General features: G+C 42.0%; 1 long non-coding RNA gene across 1 annotated transcript; it reads right to left on the bottom strand.

Annotated features, from left to right (window-relative positions):
* Window positions 1-3,985: 3,985 nt before the first annotated feature.
* LOC142971817 (uncharacterized) lies at window positions 3,986-5,811 on the bottom strand. The gene is made up of 3 exons (XR_012959413.1): window positions 5,673-5,811; window positions 4,685-4,765; window positions 3,986-4,156 (listed from the first exon to the last, which is right to left on the bottom strand). It is a non-coding gene; the product is annotated as an uncharacterized LOC142971817 (long non-coding RNA).
* Between the last annotated feature and the right edge of the window lie 1,046 nt (window positions 5,812-6,857).

The raw sequence follows: 6,857 nt of genomic DNA, 5'->3' as shown, positions 1-6,857 counted from the left end.
AGCAAGACACACCAAGAAGCAAAGTAACAGAGTAACCAAAAATATTAAGTATTAAAAAATGCACAGTATATACAATGAAATAGAATAGTGTTAAATTGTCACGATCAGGCTTTGCCCTGTGTGTTCTGTGTCTGTTTCTTTCTGTAGCTCCTCACTCACCTAATCAGTTCATTCAGTGCACCTGCCAGTCACACTCACCTCATCAGCTCATTACTCTCACCTGTTCACTCTGCCTAGTCACTATTTAAACCCCTGTCTTTCACTCAGTCACTGCCAGATCATTGTGTTTGTTTTCCGTCCAACCCGCCCGTTTTGCTCGTCCTGTTCCCGGTTTTCCAGTCTGCCTGTTCTGCCTTTTCCTGCCGGATTTTCCCCCTCTTCTTTTGTCTTGTCCCTGGATTCCCTGTTTTGTTTTTGGTTGATTAAAAACCTTATTTTTTCACTACACCTGACTGTCTGCGTTTGAGTCCTCATCATGCCCCGTGACATAAATGAACTAATTAGGTGAATAACAGTAGTGCAAAAATCAACCCCAGCAAACAACAGTGAAGCAGTGTGTAGTTATGTGGAGGATGATCTGGCCATAGGTGATCTATTGTAAAGTGTTATTGCAGTGGGCAGGAATGCTCTCCTGTATCGGTCCTTGTGACAGCGGAGCTGGATCAGTCTGTTGGAGAAAGTGCTCCGCTGTCCCTGCAGTAGGTGGTGGAGAGGGTGATCCGGGTTATCCAATATGGATAATAGTTTCTTCAGTATCCTCCTCTCCACCACCTCTTCCAGATAGTCTTGTTTGCAGCCAATGATGGAACCGGCCTTCTTAACAAGTTTGTTAAGTCTGTTGGTGTCTCCGGCTCCAATGCTGCTCCCCCAGCAGACTACGGCGAAGTACAGTGCACTGGCCACAACAGACTGGTAGAACATCTCCAACATCTGGCACACGTTGAAGGATCGAAGTTTCCTCAAGAAAAAGAGTCGACTCATCCCCTTCTTGTACACAGCGTTGATGTTGGTCTATCAGTTCAGTCTGCTGTCGATGGAGACACCCAGGTACTTGTACTCCTCCACCATGTCCACGTCCTCTCCCAGAACTCTCAGCGGTTGTGGAGCCGTCGTCTTCCTCCTGAAGTCGACCACCATCTCTCTGGTCTTGGCCACGTTCAGGTGATTTCTACCGGCCCACTCTACAAAGTCATCCGCTACTGCCCTGTACTCCTCCCGTCCGTCCCTTATACACCCGACCACTGCAGAGTTATCAGAGAACTTCTGCAGATGGCATGACACAGAGTTGTACTGGAAGTCAGTGGTGTACAAGGTGAGCAGGAAGGGAGACAGAACAGTTCCCTGTGAGGCTCCAGTATCACTGACCACCCCATCAAACAGCACACTGCCCAGTCGGACAAACTGTGGTCTGCCCGTGAGGTAGTCAGTGATCCAGGAGACAGTGGACGCGTTAACCCCCACCACCCGCAGCTTCTCACTCAGCAGCACTGGTTGGATGGTGTTGAATGCACTGGAGAAATCAAAGAAAGTGATTCTCATAGAGCCACCGGATCCATCCAGGTGCGACTGAGCTTGTTGCAGCAGGTAGATGATGGCGTCGTCCACTCCCACATGAGGCTGGTATGCAAATTGCAGAGGGTCCAGTGAGGATTTCACCTGCAGTCGGAGGTGGGCCAAGACCAGCCTCTCCAGCACCTTCATCACATGAGATGTGAGGGCAACTGGTCGGTAGTCATTGAGGCCAGATGGTGTCGTCTTCTTTGGTACAGGAAGCAGGCACGACGTCTTCCACAGCACCGGGACTTCCTCCTGCTTCAGGCTCAGGTTGAAGAGGTGTTGCAGGACAACAGACAGCTGGCTGGCGCAGGTCTTCAGGACCCTGGGGCTGATGCCATCAGGTCCAGCAGCCTTGCCTTGGTGGAGTCTCTCCAGCTGTCTCCTAACCTGGCCAGTCGTCACAGAGAGGGGAGGGGGGTCATAGTGTCGGTGGTGGCAGAGCCCTTTGAAGTGGAGGGCTCTGAGTCCATGCAGCTCACCAGGGGGGACAGAGGGGGAGGTGGTGGTGTTTGGGAGGTGTGGTGTGTGGAGGACATAGATGAGGGCTCTGAGCTAAACCTATTGAAGAAAGAGTTTAGCTCGTTGGCCCTCTCCAGGGAGCCCCCTGGTTGTCTGCCTCCAACCTTGAAGCCGGTAATCTGCTTCATCCCATTCCACACCTCCTTCACGTTGTTCTGCTGGAGTTTGGCCTCCAGCTTCCTCCTGTAGGAGTCCTTGCACTCTCTGATCATCAACTTCAGGTCGCGCTGGACTCTCCTGAGCTCGTCCCTGTCCCCAGACCTGAAAGCTGCTTTCTTCTTGTTAAGAAGAGCTTTCAGGTTGGACCCTTATGTGGGTTAAATGCTGTAGTCCAAATAAAATGACTTCAGTTTTAATGCCATTGAGTTACAGAAAGTTTGACTCTAGAATGTTTTCATTTGTGTTCCCTAATCTCAAAAGACAAGAGCAAAAACCAGATTAATTGGTTCTCTTTTCTTCTTTGCTGCCATGTTACCGGTCTCGTGACCCCTCAGATTGATCTCTGGAGCTGTAGGCGGATGATGACCGTCAGGATGAATTGAGTTGGGAACCAATGCAACAGACTACCAGCTATTTAGCATGTTGGACACACCAGCATGACACTGTCTCGTAAAATTAAGTTCCCATTCAATAACACTGGTCTGCAGAAGACTGCTGTGGGAGGAGGGCTGTTGAAAACCGTGACCGCGATATGAGAGAAAAACATGTCCCTCGAAATGTAATTGAAATTGCAGTTTAATGATATTGGAATGTAATTTCGTAGGAAAAAGGAATGTTTCTAGTGAGATACAATATTAGTTTCCTCTTTCGTTGTAAATTGGATTCATTTGCTCTATCATCACGAAGGTCAAAGGTCACATTTTGCCTGAGTACACTGTGTTGGCCTTCATAGTGGTTTAAATGATCAGATCCCCTTCCAGGTAGCAGGTGCTTGTGATTCTATACAGGCAGTATGACGCGTCTCCTTTAAATAAAAAGTTTGGAATTTTATGTGGTACTTATTTCGCTTTCAAGTCAATAAAGTAGTAAAGGAAAAACTAAGTTTGCTAGTGTAACCACAAATATTAACAATATCTGATGTAATTGATCTTGTTTTGAACAATAAGATTCAACAATAATAAAAAGTTCAAAAACATTTATTGAATTTCAAATATATTCTTAATATATTATATATATATATATATAATAGTACATTGCCAATAATTGTACTATTTGCAAATATATAAAATATACTAACATTGTACGTCTAACAATTTGCAAATTAAATCTTTCAACACACTTTCAAATAAATGTAATATAGTGCATTTTCGAGAAATATAACAAAAATATACTTAACAGAGAGCAAAATAATTCTGATTTAAGTTTATATGGTACATGTATTACTAAACAAAACAGAATGACCATGTTTCAAATTAAAACAACACAGAACACTGAACCATCAAAACAAATTGCACCGCTGCAGACTCTCGCTCACTAAATAGAAACACAAACATGCTCCACATTATGTTCCTTTCTTTTGGTTGAACTGCTCGTTGTTACACTTCCGTCTGATGACCGCTCGCACGTCCGAGGCACTCGTCTGCGGAAACTCTTGAATAACAGCATCTGTTAAGAGACGAGAAATGATGTCACACAGCATATTCATACAACAGTTTCTTCTATTTTGACCACACAGGAAATCCTGTTGAACTGATATTATTTTTTGAACAGAAAATCAGGATTAATATTGAGGAACTATATCAATATGATATGCCAATATTCCTACCAGTGCAGGTCAAACATATTTCATCACGGGTGGTGTGTTGAACATGTGATCCTGCTGCTTTATAAATCACAGAAGCTTTAAATTATCTACATACGACTCAAGACAATTACCTACCTGTTATGGCCTGCACTTTGGCAACGTCCAGTTGTCTTTTAGGAGGTCCCACTTTCCCTGACTTCCCAGTCAGGGTGGACAGTGCAAGGACCTCCTTTGTGAACACCAGAGCAGCCAGCTCCTGGCAAAAAAGGGTCATGATCGATTAAGCCGCAGGAAGGCCCTCTTTGAAACCATCACTGTGCTGCCAGCCAAGGCGTGCTGTATACGAGAGAATCAATGGAACACATTAATATTCAGTTGGAAGATCTCTCCCTACCTATTAGGAATTAATAGACCTTATTCACATATGAATACAATGCGCTTCATTATTTAAAACACTGCTAGTAGTCTGTACATCCCTCTATGGTGTGGAGGTTCCCACTCTCTACTAATTCACATGACTGATGTGTGACACATGTAACCTAGTAAATCCCATCACTTTATTTCTGACACATTTTAACTTGAACAGCAGACGATGCTGGGGAAGACAAAAGGAACGTGGTGTCATTTTTCTATAGCCCTTACACTGAGCAATCAACATTTACTTCACAATGACAAGTTAAAGCAAAAAAGTTCAGCATTGTTTTCCTTTCTCAAAATCACAGACATGTTCTCTACCTATTCAACAGGTGTGAACTGAGTTTTTTGTGCTGTCGCAATGACTTGTTATAACTATTAGTGATATTGGGATCTTAAAACATTTTCTGTAATACAAAACAGTACATGTGGCTGGTTACATTGACTTACCATATACTTCAGAATGAGATGCCCATCATCTTCCTCAAGTTGGATGCCTAGAGGATGGCCGCCCTTGAAAGCACTTGTCGCCTGTATAAAAGGATTACAGTTGTTGAAATATCCCTCAAAACATCAATAATTACAAAAAATGTTTAGAATATATATAGGACCTATGGTGACCTTAAAATATACACTGACTTCATTATACATTCTCTTAATGGAATAATGAATTATCTTAGTTCTGCTTACATGACCCTACTACCTTTACTTATAGTTATTCTCATAAAGCACAACCTGGTGATTACTTTCACTTTACTGAAGCCTGCTTCTGGTGAACTCAGACTAGACTTGCACAAAGTGAGCTTCTGCTGTTGCTCTGTAATGACTCAGCGTCATTGTGTTGACTGAACGGCAGCTTGCTGCTGAAATACAACGTTAACGTTATGGTGTCACGCCGTTCAGTTTACATTATGAGGGACGGTAACATTAACCCCTTGCTGTTTATTAAGTGCATCTTCAACACCATTTACTAACGTGATTTCAGTTAGCTTTGTCTAATTCTACCATACTGAAAATATTTGAAAGCACACTTGCAACCAGTCAGGAATATACAGTTGGCATTCAGCATGGCCAGTCTTCAACTCATTAAATAGTCCATTAACATTGGCATGTTTGTGAAGTCCACATGCTACTAACACAGTCTAAAAGCTACTAAAATTGAATTCACCTAGCATTACACTTGAGAGGAATATCATGTTAGGTTAATGTTAACATACATATCACCTTCACATTATGTTACTACACAACTAAGCTAGCTGTTGTGACGTTAGCTAAAATAGCAACTAAGCTAACGTTAGCTGTTGTGGCGTTAGCTAAAGTAGCAAACACACAATTGATAGTCAGCTAAATGATTTTTTCGATCACTGTTTTAAAATGTAAAGAAAACTCTGTTTTAGAACAAATACAACACACATATGGTTATAAATTGCTTACTTACCGAAAACTGAGACCTGTGGACAGACAGCAGTGCACGAACTGTATTGCATCAATGCACCGATTAATCGAAAACTTAATTATTGCTGTGTACATAGATAAATGAATATTAAACAGCATGTAGTCAACTACTGATGCTAACGCACTCCCATCGGCCCAGATTAATTAATTAATGTATTAATTTCTTGCATACGGTCATTATATTGCCTTCACTCTTATTTTGAAATATTCTTCTTTCCGAGTTACCTGTTGTGCTCTGCGTCTCGTTTTAAATTAAAAAACAAAAAAGGGATTTGCAAAAACGAAATACGGCTCGTTATTTGACTTTGGTTTTTCCGTTTTTGGTTTGAAACGAAAAACGAGAATACCATGGTATTTCCGTATTTTCGACTGAACGGTAAAACAGATGACTAAAACGTACACGGACCTTATTTGACTTTGGTTCTTGGTTTTTCCGTTTTTGAATTCAGAACCAAAAACGGAAATACGACCGCCCATTTCCGTTTTCCCGTTCTTGGTTTGAAACGAAAAACGAGAATACCATGGTATTTCCGTATTTTGGTTTTTCCGAATTAACGTTAAAACAGATGACTAAAACGTACACGGACCTTATTTGACTTTGGTTCTTGGTTTTTCCTTTTGAATTCAGAATCAAAAACGGAAATACGACCGTCCATTTCCGTTTTCCCGTTCTTGGTTTGAAACGAAAAACGAGAATACCATGGTATTTCCGTATTTTGGTTTTTCTGAATTAACGGTAAAACAGATGACTAAAACGTACAGGGACCACCATGCAGCATTTTGAAGTGTAACACAGAGCACTTTTGAATACAGCTGGTTAATAAGTGAAAGTCATGACATTCACTTATTAAAGTATAATGAACTCAACTTGCACTCTGTGTTCTTGGCTGGTTAAATTCTTCATTTTATGGCATTGCCATTTATGGTTTGCTCTGATGCGTTATTGTCCACATTGTGTATTTTCACCTCATGACAACATCACAAACATTTGCCTCGTTAATTTGCAGCGGTACAAAGATTTGTTTCGGAAACCAGCTGTATTCAAAAGTGCTCTGTGTTACACTTCAAAATGCTGCATGGTAAACGCGCAGTGCGGTCACAAGTTGATCTGGGTTCCCTCTGCAGTCACCAGTTGATCTGGGGTACATCCCAAGTCTCTTAATTCTCA

This window comes from Anarhichas minor, unplaced genomic scaffold (assembly GCF_050575085.1).
Source record: "Anarhichas minor isolate MPS153535 unplaced genomic scaffold, ASM5057508v1 ptg000005l, whole genome shotgun sequence".
NCBI classification, from domain to species: domain Eukaryota; kingdom Metazoa; phylum Chordata; class Actinopteri; order Perciformes; family Anarhichadidae; genus Anarhichas; species Anarhichas minor.
The sequence above is the reverse complement of the archived record's forward strand: the minus strand, read 5'-3'. Positions and strand labels throughout refer to the sequence as shown.